Source organism: Manacus candei, unplaced genomic scaffold (genome assembly GCF_025592945.1).
Source record: "Manacus candei isolate 608988 ecotype Guabito, Panama unplaced genomic scaffold, ASM2559294v1 h1tg000049l, whole genome shotgun sequence".
NCBI classification, from domain to species: domain Eukaryota; kingdom Metazoa; phylum Chordata; class Aves; order Passeriformes; family Pipridae; genus Manacus; species Manacus candei.
In genome coordinates this window covers 23,602,673-23,624,797 of record NW_026138097.1, presented here as the reverse complement: position 1 = coordinate 23,624,797, position 22,125 = coordinate 23,602,673, and positions in this window count along the sequence as shown.

The window sequence follows — 22,125 nt, the reverse complement described above, 5'->3', positions numbered from 1 at the left end:
GTTGTATCAGGCTGATGCTTTAGTAAATTATTTTCAGAGTAGAAAAACAAAGACAACCTGTATCAGAGGGATTAATTCTGGTTGCAAGCATATATTTATGCTATAGTTTCCAAGGGATGATTTAGTAATGCACTTTGTTTATGTCAGCAAATATTATGCCACCACTATCAATACAGCCATTTGCTATAAGGTGCAATCTTACCTGTAAAAATAATGCCTTTTTAATATCTAACAGAGCATTGTATTAAACCAACTCTTAGTTATTATACCAGTGATATGAAAGAACATCAAGTTAGTTCCTTCTTCCATCTTTATTGTTGGTCTTTCTACCATGCTGTGGTGAAATAGCACCACATTGTGCTATTTTTCATGCCAAGAGACAGCATCCATGATTAAAGTCCTGTGGTCACAGTACACTGCAAGTTTCAGCCACAATTCAGATATACAATAATTAATATCTATGTGCTTAATGTGAATTAATAAAACAGATAAACATATATAATCTTTTGGCTTTGTTTAAGAACAGTGATTTCATACAAAAGTAATGAGGTTTGCATTTCAATATGTGATACTTTTATGATAGACAATGGTTGGTAACAAAACACTTACTATTCCCATGATTTTTTCTGTTTAATATGCATAAGCATGACACTGTGAATATTTGGATTATTCCATGACAGAAGATCAACATTTTGTTATAGGATTACAAATGTTATCAGTTCTTCAAGCAAATATAAAACATATTACCATCATGTTAAAGTGCATAATATTTGTTTTATACACGGAGAAGTAGTTATCAGTAAAATCTACATAGTTTAGTTATTTTTTTACTGTTTACAGAAAGTTTGGTTATTGATTAGTGAATTTGCTCATAGGCAAGAATTTTCAAGACAGTGTTTCAGAATAGGAGTAAGCAAATCTAGAAAATACACCAATCAGTTCATGATGTTGTAAGGCTGCCACCTCATCTGTATACTAAGGTTTTGATATTGCAGACTGTAAGGTAAATTTCAAGATGAATGTCTAAACAAGCTAGTTCAGGTGCTGACAGTACTCAAACTCTCAAGGAGCAAAGATCTTCTTCAGATTTCGTTACATATAGATATTGATATCCTGTTGTCTGAGGATAACATACACCATCTATCTATTTTATAGATAGATTTTGCTACCTAAACACATTTGGGGATCAATTTTTCAAAGTGCATGCATTAAATGACCATCTTCCCATTTACTACAAGTTTGAAGGTACCTGCACAACACTTCCATATATATACTAAATTGCTTTTGAAACTGCTCAGCATTAGACACCAAAATGCCTGGACTGTCTTGTGCTTTATTACTCATTTTTAGATTAAATTTATTCATTAATGGTACTTCAGAATTATTTTTCAAAACTTGGAGACTTCCTTGGTGAAAGAATGGCCCTTGCAAATCTTCTGATGAAGGTCAGCATAGAAAAAAATTTTTGACGTAGGACTTATTGGTGCAAAACTTACTGAATGTGGTGAGGAAGTCTGCAGGTAATACCATTGGCCTGGATAACTTTCTTATTGATTTTTTGAGTCATTTTTCTGTACTTAATTTACGCACTTTTACTGGAAACCTTTAGAAGCAATCACAGCTCAAGGCTAGCTGCCAACTGGATTGAAAACTGAGTTTATATCACTGCACTTCCCTGTGAACAGATTGCTCTGCTGCTATACACCCACCTTTTATATTAAATTGTCCAGAATAGCTGCTAAAGTTCTAGTGTCTATCATACACTCTGCTCTCCTAGATATCCTATGTGTAACCTCAGTCTTTTTTTTTAAGGTATCTTATAATAGCTTTTTTCCTCATAGAGCACCACTGAATCACTCTCTATGACAAACTCTTCATGAAAGAAGATGCAAGTTTCTACATGGTTCAATGGAGTCTACTTGTTTTCAATACTTCTAAAGCTATATATGGAGACTTATTATACTGAATAACATTTCCCTGGCAGTGCCTAATAAATACAGTATGGTTTTACTTGCTCCTGCACTACTATAACATTGAATATTTTTATTTTACCCTCTGGAGGGAAGCATAAGTGACAAGACTTCATTGCAGCTTCTCCTCTTTGTTGGATTTTTAATAATTTCAAGTCTATCAATACTCAGTGAGGCTGGATTTGACAGATATCTTGACAGTTGATCTTCCTAGATCACTAATATTTGATCTCTAGAAGCTTCATCTTCTAGCCAAATGCCATAGTGTATGGTATGAAGTACATATGAATATAATGTACAGTATCTTTTCTAACAAGCTACTAAGAGTTGAATGAGTTAGCTTAAAGAGTCCTTAACATACAATACCTTAAATCAGTGTATCATTTCTCAGTAGATGATTCAGGTATTCCATTTTTCTGAAAAACCTACCAGCAGCAAAGGAAGCTTTCTGTTTGTCAAATTTCCTTCATCTGATTCTGTTATCCAATTCCTAGTATATGTAATCTATTTTGTCCTGCTGCCTACTTACTGCCATGTAAACTAAATAATCTTAAACACTATTATAACAGGCTTAGAGCCAAACATTGTTGTGTAATATATGGTTTGTGCAATCTTTTAATTTATTTTTGCTAAGGTCACTCCTGTCAGCTGTAGGTAGGTTCAGTGCTTTTAGTATAGATTTCAGGTAGATGCTTAAGTCTCTCAGTAGATATCTTATATAGGGATACATTACTTTCTCATATTTTTAGATCTCAAGGTGCTCTTTATATAGTCTTTGTTCTCTTTTACTTAAAATGTTACATATGATCCCCACCCAGGCATATAATTTAAAGTATAGATTTAGATGCACAAACTCTACAGAAGGTTCTTCTTCTCAAACTGAAAATCTTCATATCAGATGTCTCAAATGTCTGGTACATTATAAATCGTGATAAGACACGCATCAAGTGCATCAGGTGCTTTATATAGAAATAAATTCTTAGGATTAGTCACATGAATTCCAAATTTCCACCCAGTTCTAAGTCAGAAACTGTTAAACTTTACAGTAGAATAGTGTATACCATCAGAGTATTTTGAAAATAATGTTCCTACATTAAAATACTTCAACATTGTTACCTAATGCAACTTTATATGCAAATTACTTTCTTGTCTCATTTTTAATTAAAGTGTTTCAAAAAAAAAAGAGAAGCAGATAACATGCTGAACACATAATAGAATATTAGCACATATTATGTACAAAATATTTTGTAAAAATGGTTTTGTAAATAATGACACATGCACAGACAGGTCTATCACACTCTTTGTGGCTGTCTGCAATCACAAGTCCCACACATGCACTAGTCACTACTCCTTTCTATGTTGTATAAAAAAGGTAAACAACACCTCAGACTGTTCTTCCCAACTCTACTTCCTCTCCTAAACTCAAACCTTGTTGTCCAGAACTTTGGCCAAAGAGGTCTAACTATATGTTTCAGCCAGTTTTAGGATTTGATATATCAGAGCTTCATGCTGAGTAGATACTCAGCAAAATTTCTCAGAAATGAAAAACCAGGTGTTTTCACTTGATTCACAACCAAATAGTGTATTCCAGTATTTTGGATGACTTGACAATCAGAGGTCTGCTCTCTTAAAGGGTAACATACATTGTTTTAGTCTGATTGCAACTGCAGACAAGAGAAAGATTTTACCATATTATTTCAAAATGAAATTAGAAAAAATTACTTACATCACTTCACAGAGAAAAAAAAAAAGAAGGAATTAATGTCCTAATTCTCAAAGTCATGGGAATTATTTTCCTATATCGCACTTCAATATGCTAGTACATAGAAACAGATGTGGTAAAGCAGGTATTCTCATTTGTGGTAGGCAAAATAAAGCTCTATTTAATTACTCAAAAGACTGAGTTTTGAGGGGAAGAATCCAATTATGGGGTCCTGGAAAGCAGTCTTAAGAGGAAAGGACAGTCAAGTCACTGAAGCATACTTGCCAACTAGCGAAAATCAGTTTTGCAGGTCCAGCATCAGATGTCGGTATTGCATCTGTTCCAGAGCCAATCCAGTCAGTGTGTTTTGCAGAAAAGAATGTTGGGGCCCATATATAAACATACAAAAGCATGATAAGAACTTGTTAACAAGAACATATTATCTTAAGAATGATAGGGGGAAAAAAAGAGAGAGGAGAAGAGGATGGGAGACATCTGGAAGAAATTAAACCAAAAGCCAGTAGATTTTACAGAATACTACTGGTCAAATTCTTAACACTTCGCAATGTGACAAAAGATAAGATAAGGTAGTTCTAGGGATGTCGTTTCTTCTACCAATAAACCCAGAGAAAATATTTAGGTCCTAAAGCTGGAAAGTTATAATAAAAGAGGAGAATATGTAGGAGAGTATATAGAAGAGTATGTAGGAGTATATATAGTGTATATATATAATATATATACTATGTGTAGTGTATGTATGGCTAGAAAGTCAAAATAAAAGAGGAGAGTATATAGAAGAGTATATAGGAGTTTTTATATATATATACACGCACACATACATATATGCATATTCTTATAAAAATAAGAATTTTTCTAAATCATTTCACAGATAGAGGAAAGGCATGCAGAAGAAAGATGAAAATTAATAGAAAGAGAATTGAATGTTTCTTAATCTGAAGGTAGTACCCAGATTACTACCAAAGCTTCAGTGTTTTCTCAGTACTAAGCATCCAATTATTTTAGTGTGAACAAAAATAAGTAACATTTTACTGCACTTAGCAGTATACAGATATATCTGTACAGTATACCTCTACAGATTTGTATAGATCATTGAAGGTTATCTGAGCTGACTGGGCATGAGACAGTATCTGTAAACCTGCCTAATTATCTTGGTCCTTTCTAGTAGGCCAAATTCTTGTCTGTGATACGTGTATCAGAGTGATGCAATGAGATTACACACATGCACATCTGTCGCATCCTCAAAAGCAGCAGTCTTAGTGCACAGTTACTGAGCATTCCATTCCAGCTCCAGGACCTGGAATTGAATAATAGACTCACAGAATCATAGAATCATTTAGATTGGAAAAGGCATTTAAGATCATTGGTTTTGACTATGTCTAATTAGACTAAAGCACATGCTAATGGAATGCAACACAGTCTACACCTTTATATCCAGATATAGAATTTAATGTACTTCAGCTGTGAACTTCAGTGAAGGCAGACAACTCCTGAAATTCCATCTTCAGTAGTTTCAGATATTTATATATAAGATGGACTGCAGCTAAAATACTAAAATGTCAATTATGTAATTTAAATTTGAAGTACATCATTTACTGGCCATTTAGAATGGCTCTTACAGTAGAATTTTCTAATAGACACCATAAAATAAAGAAAAATATTTTTTTTCATAAAAAATACAATTAGTTTCACTGCCACAGCCGGTTCTCAGCAAACAATTCAATTTGATCCTATTTGATCCTATCCTAAAAGATGCCACATAATCAAATTCAAGAATGGCAGCAATACCATTGCATAATAGATGCAATAGGAGGGCCCAGGAAATCCCCCAACTGCTAAATCTCAGAAGAAAACTTCTGTAAACTTGTCTTTTCCCACAAGCAGTTGCTATCAGGCAGTCACTCACAGGAATCCTAATTAGACCTTTATTCTGTCTTAATATATGCCTTCTGTACTAGACAGGCCTCACGTAAGTGTTCCAGATTAACTTCTGCTCTTTTTCTCTAAGTTTCTAGTTCTTCTCATTCTTTTAACGTTCTCAGGAAAAAGGCAGAGAAGGGAGGGTTGAGAGTGGCAAGTCCTCTGGTGCACCCGTTCTTTTTCCTTGCTGTATGTCTTGCAAACGTTGTCTTCGTGCCCACTCCTACACACACCCTCAACTTCCCTCATGTGACAGCCATGCTTTGGCTAACTAGATAGAGATCTGACAGTAGACTGAGGAATGCTGTCAGGACATGGAAGGATCCTGTCTTCAACCATGTCATCTATGACAAGTAGTCGCTTTTGTTGTTTGGAGCTGCTGCCTACACGAGTATGTCACAGGAGCCATCTGGTTTGTGCTCTGATACAAGAGACCACTGTAGAGCTGGTGAGAGAAAAGTGTACAGCATCAAAAGGGCAATATGCCCATGCCTGGCTGTGTATAAATGCTTACTGCAGCCTTTCCAGATGAGAGATGCTTCTTCCTAATACACAGTCACTTTTTGGACTCTTTTTGGGTACAGATTTCAGCTATCACAGCATGAAATCACCATGGGAACAAGTGCTCTGCTACTGTAGCCATAGCAAGCTGCAGGTGACACAGATGATGACTCAGATAACACAGCCCGTTTTCAGTTCTGTCTAAGGTGAACCATTCTAAGTAACACTTGTCTCCTAGTTGTGCTGCAAGGATTGCTGGGAAGGGCAGAAAAATTTGCCATTTTCTTGAGTCAGCCTTGGACCCTGCTCCTGCGGCAGTTGTGCTGAATCCCTGAGGGACCACAGATGGAAGAGGCCTGGGAGGTAGCTTACTTCTCCAGCAGCCAAGCCAAAAGAAAAGGAAGGGGAAGGCGAGGGGAGGGAAGGGATCAAACAAATTATACTAATATTTCTGAAGCTCACCCTTTGTTTTAACTTATCATACGAAGGGACATCCATGTCTGGATATCTAACTTTTAGGAATGGAACTTCCAGCTAACCTAAGCCTGCACCCCTTGGAAAGGAGTTTAGACAGAACATTACATATAACTTGACAGATCCTGAATTGTTCAGATTGAACCAACTACCATTTCATGCTATAGTAATAATGCTCCTGTCTGACATTTCTAGTCTGGACAATCATTTAATCTGGGGAGACTGATGAAGAGCTGTCTGTTTAGACACACACTTCACAAATTAAACACACTTCCTGATCCTGTAGCTTTATCGTTATGTGAGCATCATAAATATATTGGTTAGGTGTACTGTCTTTATCTATGTAATCTATACAGGTGGAAGTGAGATTAAATCAGACAAGAAACTGATGAGGTTCATCAGGTTTTCTAGTTTAGTATAAAGACTCTAAGTAAGATTTGTAACTTCTACATAAATATCCATCAACTGTAAATTTTTTAATAATATGAAGATGTTGTAATCAGACCCAATTTCTTAGAAAAAGAACACATACATATGGAATTGCAACAAATAGAAATGCAATAAATAGGAAACTACTGTTGGTCAACCTTATCTAATTAATATAGAAAAACCTTACACAGAAGTTGGAAATGTTGTACAAAAACTTCTTAGGATATACCTCTTTTCTCTCATGTTCTCTGAGTTCTATGAGGACTTTTAAATGCAGGAGAAACAAATACTACCATAGTAATAGGTGCTGGTAATTAATAGTACCTACTCCATTTAAATACTTTTTTATCTTGGAACAAACTCAAGTAATCAAGTACATTTGGGATTAGATAACACAAACTTCAGTAACTAGGGGTGTCATATACTAGTGGTTTACCTGACCTCATTTGCATTTGTGGTCACAGTAATAGCAAAGGAGATGAGAAGTTATTGTGACTTGCATGAGAATGAAGTATTTTCTATAGAATTAAGTATGAAAATTCTTTTCTTTCCTTTTTTTCTCTACATAGTGAAAACATACACCAGTTCTATTGGTTGACACTACACAGGATGTGTTGCCCTTGTACCCTTGTGTATCCTTGACTAGCAAAAACCAGACAGTAGCCACGTTAAGGCTAAATCACTCTTCTATATATTTATCACCTAAGATTAATTTCAGTAAATTTACCTAACTAACCCAAATTTTAACAAATTGCAAAACCTTTCTATCCAAGCACTACCATATAATAGAGGATATCATCAATTCAGTAAACTCAAGGAAAGATCTCTAGACTGTTTGATGGAAGCTGGTGATAAAAGCCTCCCACTAAGTATAACAGCATTCTTATTTAGTCAAAGATGCTGAGAATTGATTACTTCATTCTACTGATGGAAGAGAGTAAAGGAAGAAAAATTAACTGTATTACCTAAACATCAGAGCATAAAACATAAGCAGAACTTGAAGTTCAGCTATTTCTACAGAGCTGCAATGTCACTGGCACCACAAACATTCATGACAAGTCACAGGATTAGAATTTAAGAGGACAAATACAGAACTAAAAATGGAGGAAATGTTAAATATTAAGAAATATATATATGCTCTAAAAATATAGTGATAGACTAAATTTTTTGTCTTTTTTTTTGCGGGGGGGAGGGTTTGGGGTGAATATAGAAAGGAAAGAAAAAATACTTGTAATGATGAGAGACCAAAAGATTCTTTTAAACTGTTGTACCACATGTAGGAAATGAGATGTTTTTGGCAACAGAAAAAGTGAGAGCTAGTGGTAAGGGGACACATTAATTATCCAGTACCTGTTAGAAAGCAACACAGTTAGACAAAATTTGTAACAGAAGGCAGACAATACACTGGGAACAACGTGAAATGGGAGGTAGGAAACAACTGTCTCCAGTCTCGACTGATAGCAGGTGGCTGAGGATTAGAAAGTGCAAGGTACTGGGGATGGTCACAGGAAGTTTAGATTTAAAATTCTAAGGAAAAAGAAAGGAAGAAGGGAGCTGAAATAGTAACAATGGTTTTATTTTGGGTTTTTTTGGGTGGGTTTTTTTGTTGTTTTTTTTTTTTAAGATTTTTTTTTTCAGAAGTTTCTATCTGTTTTGGAACCAGATGAGTGACATAGCAAGATTTGACTTACCATGAAAAAAACCCCAAACAAAATATTCACAGATATTGAGAATAGAGATTCTCAGAAACACAGAAACAGCAGAAAACTGTACAAAAATACAACATAGCTAAATTAGGATTTCTGTTAGACTGAGAGGGGAAAAAAGGATGTAATTTCAAGAACATTATAGTTTTCATTGATGTATTATCTTTCTCTTTGTGATCAGACAGCAAGTGTAGGTAGTTCTAATACTGAAACTCAAATTAAAATGGCACAGTACAAGGTATTTAAATGTAATCAATGCAATTAGATGGTCCAGGACAAGGGTGGAGGAACAGAATGAAACCTTGAGCACTTAATGAAATAGCCAGAGTAGCATCTGAATCACAAGATATTATCTTTGAGATTTCATAGAAGAGAGAAGTCTCAGGGGACTGAAGAAGGGCAAGGTTAGGAAAGATAAGACTTGAGAAACCACTGACCAGTTACAGTACATTAAGTATGTGGAAAGATCCTGGGAGAAGTTATTAAACAGCCAATTTAAAACCACTCTACAGGAAAATAAAAAGGTGACAAAACCCAGCCAACACAGCTCTCTCAAGAGTAAATTATGTCAAAACAATCTAATTTCCTCCTTTGACATAGTAACTTCCAGTATAATGGATAAGAAGGAAGTAGAAGATGAGATCGCTTTACTTTAATAAAGTTTTTTTGAACAGTGCCACATGAGACCTCATAGAGAAGCCAGAAAAATACAGCATTATAGGCCTAGGCTGAATAAAAGCTTTCAACAATATTGAGGATGTGTAATACATGCTAATATAGGGGATGAAATTACTGCACAACATAATATAAAAGTAAAAACTAAGCCTAGGTTTTCCTAAGCTCAAGCACTAAACCATTTTCTGTTTATGTCTGCTGATTTCAGTGAAGGTATTTGTTTATTGAAGCTTTTAAGCTGAACTGAAGATAAGCTGTGGTTAGAAAGTGCATTTTACTTGTAATTACAGAGAGGGTGAGATGATTTTTTAAAGTATCATAAGAAATAATATCTAATTTTTTTGTATTAATTGTTAAACAAAATGACTCTTGCATAACCTCAGCCAAGAGAAAACAACTAGAATGTGATAAAATACAGTCTGAACTTGCCATGTCACTAATGGGATCATAAGGGTCACAGTTTGAAGGAATTGTGATCTTCCCAGTGGCCCACAATTTATGCAGCTTCAGAACAATAATCCAAAAGGGAAGAGTCCTCCATGGACATGTGCAACTTACAGATCCTTCTGAATATCGAAAAACTCTAGAACACTGACTTATATAAGACTGCCCAACTGGCCAGTTTAGTGACATAGGACTTTGTAGGTTTTAAAATTATTTTATGGTAGGTGAATAATTAGTGTAATAATTAATGTAAATAGTGATCTAACCTGTAGGCTGCAACAGCCCTCTGGGTTATACTGTAAATATAGTTAATAGTTTACAGCATCTGATAATAGCAGTTTTGACCAATAATCATACAGGGCAGAACTTAACAAGCCACAGCCTATTTCAAAAAAATAGGCCAAATGTACTTAAGTCAATAATTAGAGTTACTTAAGTCAAGTATAATTAACTGTATTGGGTCTGTCTGAGATGGAGTGCATTTCTCCATAACAGCTCTCACAGTGCTATGCTTCACATTGTTGGTTAGAAAGATGCTGATAACACGCCACTGTTCTGGCTACTGCTGGGAACACTGGCACAGCCTCCTTCTGCACACTCAATCAAGGGCAAGATCCTGGGTGGGGACACAAGTAGGTCAGTGTAACCATTCCACACCATACGACATCAGCTCAGACATAAAAGCTAAGGAAAGGAGGAGGAACGAGGGGCATTCGTTGCCTGCTGAGCAACTGCTATACATGCTGAAGCCTTGCTTCTCAGGGAAGTGGCCAGATATTCCTGCTGATGGGAAGCAGAGAATAAACCTTGTTATTTTCCTATTCTCTTGTTCAGGTGCAAACTTTCACTTTTGCTTTAGTAAACTGCCTTATCTCGACTTATGAATTGTTTTCCATCTTTTACTTTCTCCCCTGTCGGGCTGGGAAGGGGACTGATAGAGCAACTTGATGGGCACCTGGAGTCCAGGCAAGGTCAACCCAATACATTAATTTAACAAGAATAAAATAAAGACAGTAGTGTTCTCTTGAGCGGGCTAATCACCAGAGTTTCATGTCATGAATAGAAGACAGAGTCAGCCAGGAGAAAGAGGGAGAAAACAGAATCATAACATGAGGATAATTACGAATATCAGACATGGTAGAATGTGAGATCTATCCTTATCAGTTAAATACTAGAATTTAAAACAAGTAGGAGGGTGGTTTTCCTACCATCTAACAAATTGCAGGTTTTCCTAGTCCTCTGAATTTTTTTATTATTTATAATTATTTATTTTATTATATACTTGGTTTTGACTTCAAAATAGAGTTGTACTGCTAATACAAAGCCTAAGTGTGCCAAAGGGAAATACCCTTGTTAAAAATTTTATTAGGAAAAGAGAACTCTTAACCATACAAACAGTATGTCTATATGTATACATCCATATATAAAATCTTCATAAACTACTTATATGCAGGACTCAAAGGGATACTAAGTATTTTTGCAGATTATACAAAACTGGGAGGAGTCATTGATTCCCTCAAAGGCAGAAAGGCCTTGCAGAGAGACCTGGACAAATTAAAGGGCTGGGTAATGACCATATGAAATCTGACAAGGGAAAGTGCTGGATTATGCACCTGGGACAGGGGCATCCTGGATGTTTGTACACACAGATGCTGGAAAGCAGTGCCGTGGAAAGGGACCTGGGGGTCCTGGTTGATGGCAAGTTGAATATGAGTCAGCAGTGCTCTGGCAGCCAGGAGGGCCAACCATGTCATGGGGGGCATCAGGCAAAACATCACCAGCCAGTCAAGGCAGGTGATTGTCCCACTCTGCTCTGCACTGGTGAGGCCTCACCTTGAATATTGTGTGCAATTTTGGGCACCACCATATAAGAAAGATATTAAGCTATTAGAGAGCATCCAAAGGAGGGCAACAAAGATGGTGAAGGGCCTTGAGGGGAAGCCATATGAGGAGTGGCTGAGGTCACTTGGTCTGTTCATCCTGGAGAAGAGGAGACTGAGGGGACACCTTGTTTCAGTCTACAACTTCCTTGTGAGGGGAAGAAGCAGACCCTGATCTCTCTGTGGTGACCAGCAGAACCTGAGGGAATAGCATGAAGATGTAACAGGGGAGGTTTAGATTGGCTATTAGAAAAAGGTCCTTCACCCAGAGAGTGGTTGGGCACTGGAACGGGCTCCCCAGGGAAGTGGTAACAGTTCAAGATTCAAGTATTTGGAGAATGCTCTCAGGCACATGGTGTCATTCTTGGGACTGTCCTGTGCAGGGCCTAGGAGTTAAGACTTCCATGATCCTAGTAAGTCCCTTCCAACTCAGAATATTCTGTTATATGTATGTGTACACATGTACTTGTAAATGTTATATATAGGTATATATAACAGAGAGGTATGCATATACATATATGTATGGACCTCATGATCCTTAATTAGTTTTAGTCCAACCTGAGTAACTTGGGTTACCGAAGAAAGGACAGCACTGAAATTGGGTCTTGAAAAAAATGTCAGTACTGTAGTTCAAGTACTGTTTTTATAAGCAAGTTTTGAAGTTAAATTTCGTAAATAACCTATTGTTAGAAGATGCACTTGACTGGTTGTTGCAACTTATAGAACTTCACAAGGTATAAGGAAAAGTACTGGAGCAGGTAAGGAATGGAAATGTCAGAGGGTATCAGTGCTTGCTATGCAAAAAGAAGTAAATGAAATGAAAGAAAAGTTACAGAGTAAGAGGTACATATTATTAACCACTGAAAACAAAATAGAGCAGAACTACCCATGGTGTCCAGTCCTCTGAAGAAAGGATGGCCACTCAACATCTATCTCTTCTGTAAAACTGTGATGCTTTCCAGTATTTTCCAGTACATTAAAAGAAGTTCAACGGCCTACATAAAAAGCACTCTAAGATGAGTGTAAAACAGGTTGAAAGTCACATTCAGTTAACACATATTTGAAATTCACTCAGGTTGCGTGAACATATGATGTGAGATTCTTGCAAAGTCTTGGGATGGACCCAGTTCAAATCACTTTTTTCGTGAATGATTCAGACAACAGAGTGTGAAATGCTCTTTGACATTTTGCAGACATCACCAAAACAGGAGAAAAGTAAACACTTTCAAAAACAGATCTGGATGAGCTTCTCAAAATCAGTCTTGACTCCAATTTAATGAGATCAATTTAACAAAAAAGAGACACAATATAAAATAAAGCAGGAGAAAAAACAAAATTGAGACATATAAAAATAGAAAATATCTGTCTAAAAAAATCTTTAAAAAAGATTTAGAAGTTTTAATGGACTGCAAATCATATCAATGACACAATATTATAACAGTGGAAAGAAAAATAAAAAGGCAAATATAAGTAATGCCTATGCATTTGCTTCTGGCCCTTTAGTTTTACCAGCAGGTCCCAACACAGCCATGATGGTCTCTCACCTTCCTTGCCCGATTTGTTGTGCCTGGCAATCACTAAGTCATGTACTATATGGATGACTTTCTTAAAAATCTGCCAGCTCTGTTCTGTTCAGGGTGTCCTATTGACAATCTCTTTGAAAAGCTGAAAGTTTTCTATAGTTCAGGGACCTGACTTTACTCTTCACCTGACCCATATCTCTCAAGATTGCAAATTCCACATGATCACTGCAGCCCAGGCTGCCTCCAATCTTAATGGCCCTGATTAGCTTGCTTGTGTTGGTGATCATCAGGTCTTTTATCACCTCCCCTCTGGTAGGTCTGTCTTTTACCTGGCTTAGGAAGTTATCCTACGTGCATTCCAGAAGTATTCTGGATTGCCTAGCTCACCGTGTCACTTTTGTGGCAGATATCAGGGTTGGAAGAGTAGGTTGGAATGAAGCACAAAACAATCATAAAACAATAGTTTTCTGCTTCCACTTGAGTAAACAGATTTTAATTCACAAGGGAATTATTTTTTTCCTGCTTATATTAAGTTCGAATTTTTGCTGGTTATTGATGGTATTCTTTCTTTAGTTCATGAGTATGTTCTAGAGGCCTTTATAGCTGTGAGGGAAGATTGTTAGAGAACTTAGTTGTTGAGTGAAAGTCCAAAAAAAGAATAATAGATTCATAAATAAAATTTGCTGCCACTTCAGCTAGAAAACTTAATTTTTGAGGAATTACCAGTTTTCCCTACATACACAGCATTTGCTACTTTTAAGTTATCCAACGGGTGAAATTAAATTATTTCACTAAAATTAACTTCAGAATATTATCTCCTTCAGCAACAGGATTTTAATTTTCTTTAAATGACTCAGTAATTTTAATTGTTCTCTTTGTTTTGTTTGTTTGTTTGTTTCCACATAATTATTGGTTTTTAAAAATGTATAATGTAACATACGTATTATGCAGAAATTCCATGTCAGAAATCATATCTTCTGTTAGTCTTACAATTGCACACATGAATTTGAAAAGAAAAACTTCTTGTTGCAAGCAATGCTTAAGTAATTTTATACCATATGTAGCTGGCCCTTCATATTCATTGAGTACCTTAACTTTAGCTAACCAATCAGTAAGTCTGCCTTGGCAAGTACCTTTTCTCTTAAAAACTCTGACTTAGGGGAGCCAATAATAACTCTACTCTGTGTGAAAACTTATTTCAAATTAATTTGAAGTGTTGAAGTTTTCTCTTGAGTCTGGTCTTAGCATTCTACATACTGTGATGAATATTGATCTTAAATTTGGAGCCTTACCAGCAATTTTTTCTGTGTCTGATAATATTTCTCTAGGACAGTGAAGTGAGATGATTAAAATGAATCCTAGAGGCTAAGAGGAGCATGAAATGCAAGACTATAAAGTCAGTATTGCCATTTTGTTTGCAGACCATGCCCCTAAGTCAATCGAAATATGTGTGAAATAAAGCCATTAAATGCAATTTATGATCAATGGAGAAAAGCTATGGAAATATAATGTGTGGCTTCAAGCTTTGCTTTTATCATCTCCTAAAATAGGTTTTACTAAGTAACATTGAAAAATACTCTTTTTTTTTTGTTCTAATTTAAATTGGATAAAGCAGGTCCTTTTTCACATTCCTCTTGACTGCATGCAATCTGCTGCCTGCCTGAAACTCTTATCTGCATTTATTCTGTATTTGCATTTTATTTCAAAAGTCCCATGACTTTGCTTTGGTCCTCCATGAGGACAATAGCATGCATCTCTCTCCCTGAAACAGTCTAACTGGCAACAGTCTCCTAGTTGTGCAGGTACTTCATTTTCATTAGGATCTATAGCAAATTTCATCCAGTTTAATGTCTTAGTTTGCTATGGGAGGAGATACATAATCTATTTAAAACAGGAATAAAAGTTCCATAAGATAGGGCTGCAAAGTTCTTTACAAGATGTAGTAAAATTCTTAGTAAATTGTTTCTTAGTGAGAGCATTGAGATTTTTAGTAAGTGAAAAGAGAAATTGCAAAGTATGAAAAAACTTGTGCAGTTTTAAAATTCTGTAAAGTTAAAGTCAAATTTTACTTGTAACTCTGCATAAATTCTTTAAGGAGATTTAAAAAATCTTATTTCCACTTGTCTTCCTAAAGTGCAAAGAATTTTATATGCATAAGAATGAAGAATCCTGGACATTTTAAGAATTGATGTTAAGGAGGTATTTTTAAAACCGTCACTTAACTAAGACAAATATGCTTTTGTCTTTATCTACATCAGTAATGGTATATAAAAGTCAGAGTTCTTTAAATCTGACAGAAACACTGAATTCTCTTAACTTACATAATATATTTTTCTATGGAGGCAATTGCTCCATTTCAGTATTTTTGTTTTGTGAACTTATATTAAAGAAGAGATGAGGCTTGTTTAGAGAGATGAACTATGGTAATATGTGAATGTATTTTAATTTGTATCAGTATAGTTGTGTGACAGTTAAAACTGAAAAAGAGGGAGAGGTCCAAAAAACCAACTCATTTATGCGAGAAAGTAATGAAGAAGAGACCAGATACTTGAAATTTATCAACACGTCAGTTTTCAGCAATTCAGTACATTTTTCATATATAAATTGATCTTTGGTGTTGTTGAACCACTGCTAAAGCCTGTTTTTCCCGTATTCTTCTCTTGAACCCTTTTCCCCTGTTTGCATTATACTGTAGATCAAGCTGTATCCCTTTGAATAGTTCAGGATACTTTCTAAATATATGTTTGTCAACATGGTTAACAGTTGTGTAATCCCCATCTACTATGAACTGTGTTTGACAGAGTGTGTCTCTGTCTTTTCTGTCTTGCAAAATGTAAATCTACATACTTGATAGATTTAAATAGATACAGCAGATGGGAAAAATCCCATTTTTCTTGGGTTTGATATTCTTGTAAAATTAGTTATATGAAGCACATCATTAAATATGGTGGCCTTTACCTAAAAAGAGTATATGCAGAGGGAAAAATTTGGTTTTTTTAATTTGTATTTCATCAAGTTATCTCTGCTCTCTATATGTATTGGAGAACAAAACTACACTAAATTACATACTTATGCACACAAACATAGGATGATTTACCCATGCAATATAGCAATGATAGACCAGTCCTACAAAACACAAACTGACAAAACTGCTAACAGTTCACACTCTCTCTGTGTTTGCTGCCTGTAAAAATCTGCCTGCCCTCTATTTGCAGGATCTGGAGTCTTTGGAGACTGATTTCTGAAGGTAATCAGTCAAGAATATTTAAAATTAAAAAAAAAAGTACATTAGGAAAAAATTTTCAGTTGTTAATTTCAAACTCTCAGTACCATTATTGCAGTTTATCTGCTTTGAAACCACTATTTCCTTACTCATAGTAAGGAAATAAAAATTATTTCATTACATGACTAAACTTATGTTGCATTTTTTCTTTGGTTTTTTTTTCATAGAGTCATTAATTACAAAATAACTTGGGTTGGCAAAAACCTCCAGAGGTCATCTTGTCTAAACTCTTACTCAAAAAAGGCTGACATGTTCTGCTTGAATAGCAGAAAAATCCTGTTCCTTTTGTCTGAAACTAGGTTCATGTCATTGCAATAGGCAACTAGCAATCTACTGTCCCATGTAGATTGCTGATGATAAGAAAACAACCTCATTAACAGGTATTCCTGTCTGTCTTGCTGCCAGTGCAAACAGCATTGCACCAATTTTTTGACAGAAATTTGGATTTCCCCAAAATAGAAACATGCTTGTACAGTGAGCACAACATCTTCTCTTTTAATTGGCGGGAGTACCATGGGTTTTGAATTTCTCAACTCTGCAGACTATTGTTGGTAAATACCTGATAAATACCTCTTCCAGGGAAAAAGAAAACATTGTCCCTTTAGAGGGCAGAAAGAGGAAAGATTTTTCAATTGTCATTCTCCTCCCAAAATTCATATTGCCTTTCTCCTGACTGCAAAATTCAGTTTTTTCTAGTCTTCTCAAAGCATAGCATTCTGGCTACAGTGGCCAGAAATGAAAGATCCAAGTCCTTTAAAGCACATTGATGTAATCACAGTAATAAAGCCAAATGGTTCCCATCCCTTGAGATGAGTCCTAGGGTAAGTAGAGTAGGAATCCAGGCATGACATGTATCCACAGCCCTCCTGCAAACAGTAGATAACACTTTTGCTGCTGCTGACACTTTCAAGTAAGAGATTAGCTCCAACTAGTTCAGACTTCCCATTCTTAGCTTTCTGCCTTCATTAATTATTTCCCCAGAAACTTTTCAGACCGCTACTAGAAGCCTGACTGCACAGCTTTCATGTAACTTTTTCTGATATATGATGAAATACTTTATAGCTTCTAAAAGCCATGAAAAAGATGCTCAGTTTGGACTGAGAAAGTGAGGAAAAGAGAGAAACTGTAAAAGTGGGCTGAATATGCTCTGTCATTTCTGTATGGGCTAAATTTGAAGAGGAATTTTGTCTCTGTAGTCCCATTTTGAAATAGAAACTTTTCTCGTTGGACTAGATGAGGACTTTCTTTAAATGCCAGGATACCTGGTTTTATGCCCCTTATATGGCTTTCCCTCCAGACCATTCACCACTCTCATGGCCCTCCTTTCAATGCTAAGAGCTTAACATCTTTCTTATATTGTGGTGCTCAAAACTGCACACAATATTCAAGAGGAGGACGCACCAGTGCAGAGCAGAGCAGGACAATCTCCTCCTTTGACCAGCTGGTGATGCTTTGCCTGATGCACCCCTGGGCACAGTTGACCCTCCTAGCTGTCAGGGCATGTTATAACCACTGATTGCCCAACTTAGTGACATGGAATAAAAAGCAAAACTCTAGAACTACTTGATAATATCTTTATTAATAGCAAAATATTGTCATTTTGCTCATAGCACTTGACTCATTTCTCCCAAAGAAATAAAGAATATCAACAGAGCAAATTTTGCAACATTTCTTCTTTTAGGTGCTCTAGATTTCTCTCAACATTTTTGCAAGGAAAGTCACAGCAGAGCTGTGAAGGTGACCTTAGATATTTATTACTGCTAACAGCCAAAGAATACCTTTTAGCTGCTAAGGGTTTTCTGTAGTCTGACCTAAAGTACTGCTTGTTCCACTGAGACAATTTACTTCAGGTTTAAATTACTTTTCAATTTGGGTTTCTCATGTCATATTTGCTACTAGTAACTTTATCTGGCACCTTAGTTTAACATAAAACTGGAAAAAAGCAGTTTACAAAATTAAGAATCACATTGCCCTTCATGCCCTTCCCTCTTATTTCCTTTCTAATTTCCTCTGCAATTTTTCAGAAACTGCAACGCTCTTGTGCATTGAACAGTCCTACTTTAGAACTCACATTGCAGGGGGCGAAACACTGGTGGAACTTAGTCTTTTAGTGTTCTTTGATGATAACCAAAGTTAATACCACTGTGTCAGCATAAATTAACTATGCCATCTCTGGGATACTAGATGTAGTGTGAATGGTATATGTTGGAAAAGAAATAGAACAATTACAAAAGAGTTTGTTCTCAATACAGCATTGTGCTTTAGCTTCTTACCAGATTGATTGGGATTTACTGAGGAACTGACTATAATTTTCAGAATATTTGAAGTAGATATAACTGAGAACTGAGAACTGACTGAGTTGTCTGAAGTCCACTAGTTAGTATCAGATCCAAGTGTGAAGATGGGACACATTTTTCTGTGTATCTCTTGCTAGGACAGCTTAAAAAAACCAACGCCATACATATTTGTTTTACTTAACTGATATTTGAAACATACCTTCAAAGTTGGCATGAATCAGAATGAAAATGGAAATGCAACCACAGTTTTAATCATCTCTTGTATTATGAATATTCTGTTGTGAATACTAGTACATGTTTTATCAACCACTGGCAAAAAAATGTGTTGTCTTAAGTTTCTGTGACAGAAAAAAGACATTATCAAGGGGGAAAAAATCAATAAATGACAATTCTTAGACATAAATAATCTATCCGGAAGCTAGTACTATTTTTTTCATGGAAAAAAATAGAGGCAACATAAATCAAAGGAGTTATACAATCTATTGACATTTAATCATTTTAAAGCTGAAAGTCTTTTAATTTTCTTTTTAACTTCTGTTTTAATATAACTAGTCACAAAAGCAGATATTGGGTTTCCTATTTTTCAGCATAGGCAAAACCACTCTATGGGAATACACTGAGAATTCTATAGCAATTTTAGTCTGTTTTCTCAGGTACCATGTTCCTGATTTGGGTTTCTTACAGGATTTCTGATTTGGTCAGGTTGTAATATACTGAATTGTGTATAAATTAATGAAAAGATATCCTCACATTTTCAACCAACACTAGTCCCTTAAGGTTCTTCACATTTTCTCATTTCATTGTTCCATACATGTTTGAATTGTACTTAAGCTCTCACTTCCCAAGTTTTTACCAACGTTTAGGACAAATAGTGACAGTATCCAGTCTACATAACATAGAAGACTGCAAGCTGTACAAGGGCTGTTCCCTGAACACAGTACTCCAGAAGCTCGAGAGAGGCTAGGATAGAAAAAGAGCTTGTCTCAGCAGTGAAACATATGATGCTGGGTTACTTGGCGTTGCCTTTCATGGAAATTAAGAAAGCAAATGATGAATACGAAAATGTAAAATATTAAAATGTGAATTATTCCTAAAGAGTTAAGTGTGATATTTAATCGTTAAATGATGAAATAGTTTTTGAAAAAAAGAAAATTTTCAAGTGCCTACAGATTGGAAAACAAACCTATGTTATAGGTGTATTGACATGAGCATTTGAGTACTTCCAGCCCTTAAGCAAGGCAGAAAGCATATAGTTTCACTTTTGCCCATTATTCCCACTGTATATGCAACATGCAACTCTGTATATAAAGCAAAGTTCTACTGATATGTATCTGGTGTTTTAAAAAAAGGTCAAAGCATTTCTATGATTTCTTTTTAGAATTTATGACCTAAAGAAATACTTATGTCTAATAATAAACTATTACTTAATAATTGGTCTATTTGGAATATTTCTTAATTTATTTGGATGAAATAAAGTGAACAAGGAAATAATTTAAATTATCTGCAAACAAGATTAATATCACAATTCACTGTAGAATTGATAGTAATCTTCATGGTCTACATGTATGTGATGCAGAATTACCCTGACATTTTAAAATTGTACAGATTTTTATCATTCAGAATGCTTTATAATGAATGAATTGAACAAATTAATTCATAAATGGTAATAAAAACACAAACTACTACTTGCTAATCATGACAAATCCATGAGCCTTAAATATCGACCATGTGAAGTAACTAATGAGTAAATCTATTAACTGAAAGGGAAGCCAGTTACACACCTGATCTGCAAAAATACGTTACTCTTGAACACTAGCAAGACAGGGATATTTAGGTTTGGCTCTACATACCTAAGAAACAGACTATGCAATTGGGTTTTAATGCAGTTTCTGAAGAATCTCTTAGTATCGTGTTTTGAAATCTAGTAACAAAACAGACTAGCACTCCGGAATGTAAAGAAATGCAAGGCAAAATAAAACAGAACAACTCTGTGCAAAGTATTTTATCAATACTGGAAATGAATTTGAATTGCATACTATTTTAAAACTCTGCAGGTTCTTTTGGGAAAGTTAGATATTAAAGTAGGGGGGTTATTATTTTATTTTTTATAATATTCAGTCAAGTGATTCTGACAGCAATGATGACACTAATCCTACTTAAGAGCAGGTTAAGTTTCTGCAGTTTAATATATACTACAGAAGAATCAGAGGTCTGAATTCTATTATCTACCTTTCATTGAGTAATAAGAAGTATTATTTCCTTTTCACATAAACTAGCAATATTCATCTTAAAATCCAGGCTAACAAGCAAATTGTTAGAACAATGAGTGTAGGAAAAGCATAGAGTGTAGTTTGAAGCTAATCACACAAAACTAAAGCAGAACACTGTATGTGAAGCGTAGACTAATAATCACCCTTTGTGTTTTAGTGGAACAAATCTAAAACAAAGCTATTAAGAAATATTCTCTAATTAAAAGTTATCTTGACTGGGAAACATTTTTGCTCTTGTATGTAATTTCAAAGCAGCCACGTAAACAAGGTGGTTGCTTGATATATTTTGAACATAAGTGGATTATCCAATTAAAAACCAATGTAGGTGGGACAGAGGGATTAAAAGGGAGGGATTAAAACCAAAAGTTTATTTCTATTACCAGCAAGTTCTTTCCTGTTTAAGGTGTATATGATCAGCATATTAATACTCCTTTAACTTCAAGCGCAAGCAACTATTTACTTTTTTTTAATATGAAACTATTTGTCATGAGAGAAATGCTTGAGCTGGCTCTCAAAATCTTTGAAACGTGAGATCATGATAAATTTTCCATTTCATAATAAAACCAAAGAACAAAGTCACAGCTTTACTCTGCTTATCTGATTAATTCTATGTTAAGCAGATGCAGAAAATGCTAATCTGTCTCTTTTGCTGCAAAAAGAACTCCTAACTATTGTCAATCTCATACTGGAATGTTTTTCCTTGTCACATTATGCATTTTTTTGGGGATGTGATCCACCAATTTCAGGGTTTGAAAGGACATAGTCTTATTAAATGTAATTCAACATGAAACCCATTTTGTACTTTTTGCATTAAACCATGATTATTCAATGCAAAACTGTATTAAGTCCATATTAAGAAGTTGAAGTCTACAAAGAATTACATTTAAATTGCAATCTTCTTAATATGGAACTAGATATATTTTTTAATCTTTTAAGCTCTTTGTTAGAGCAAGCATCAGTGTTTATTTCTAAAAGAAACCTCCTGAGAAGTGATTTGTATTTAATAACCTGCTTATATAAAATGCAGTTACTG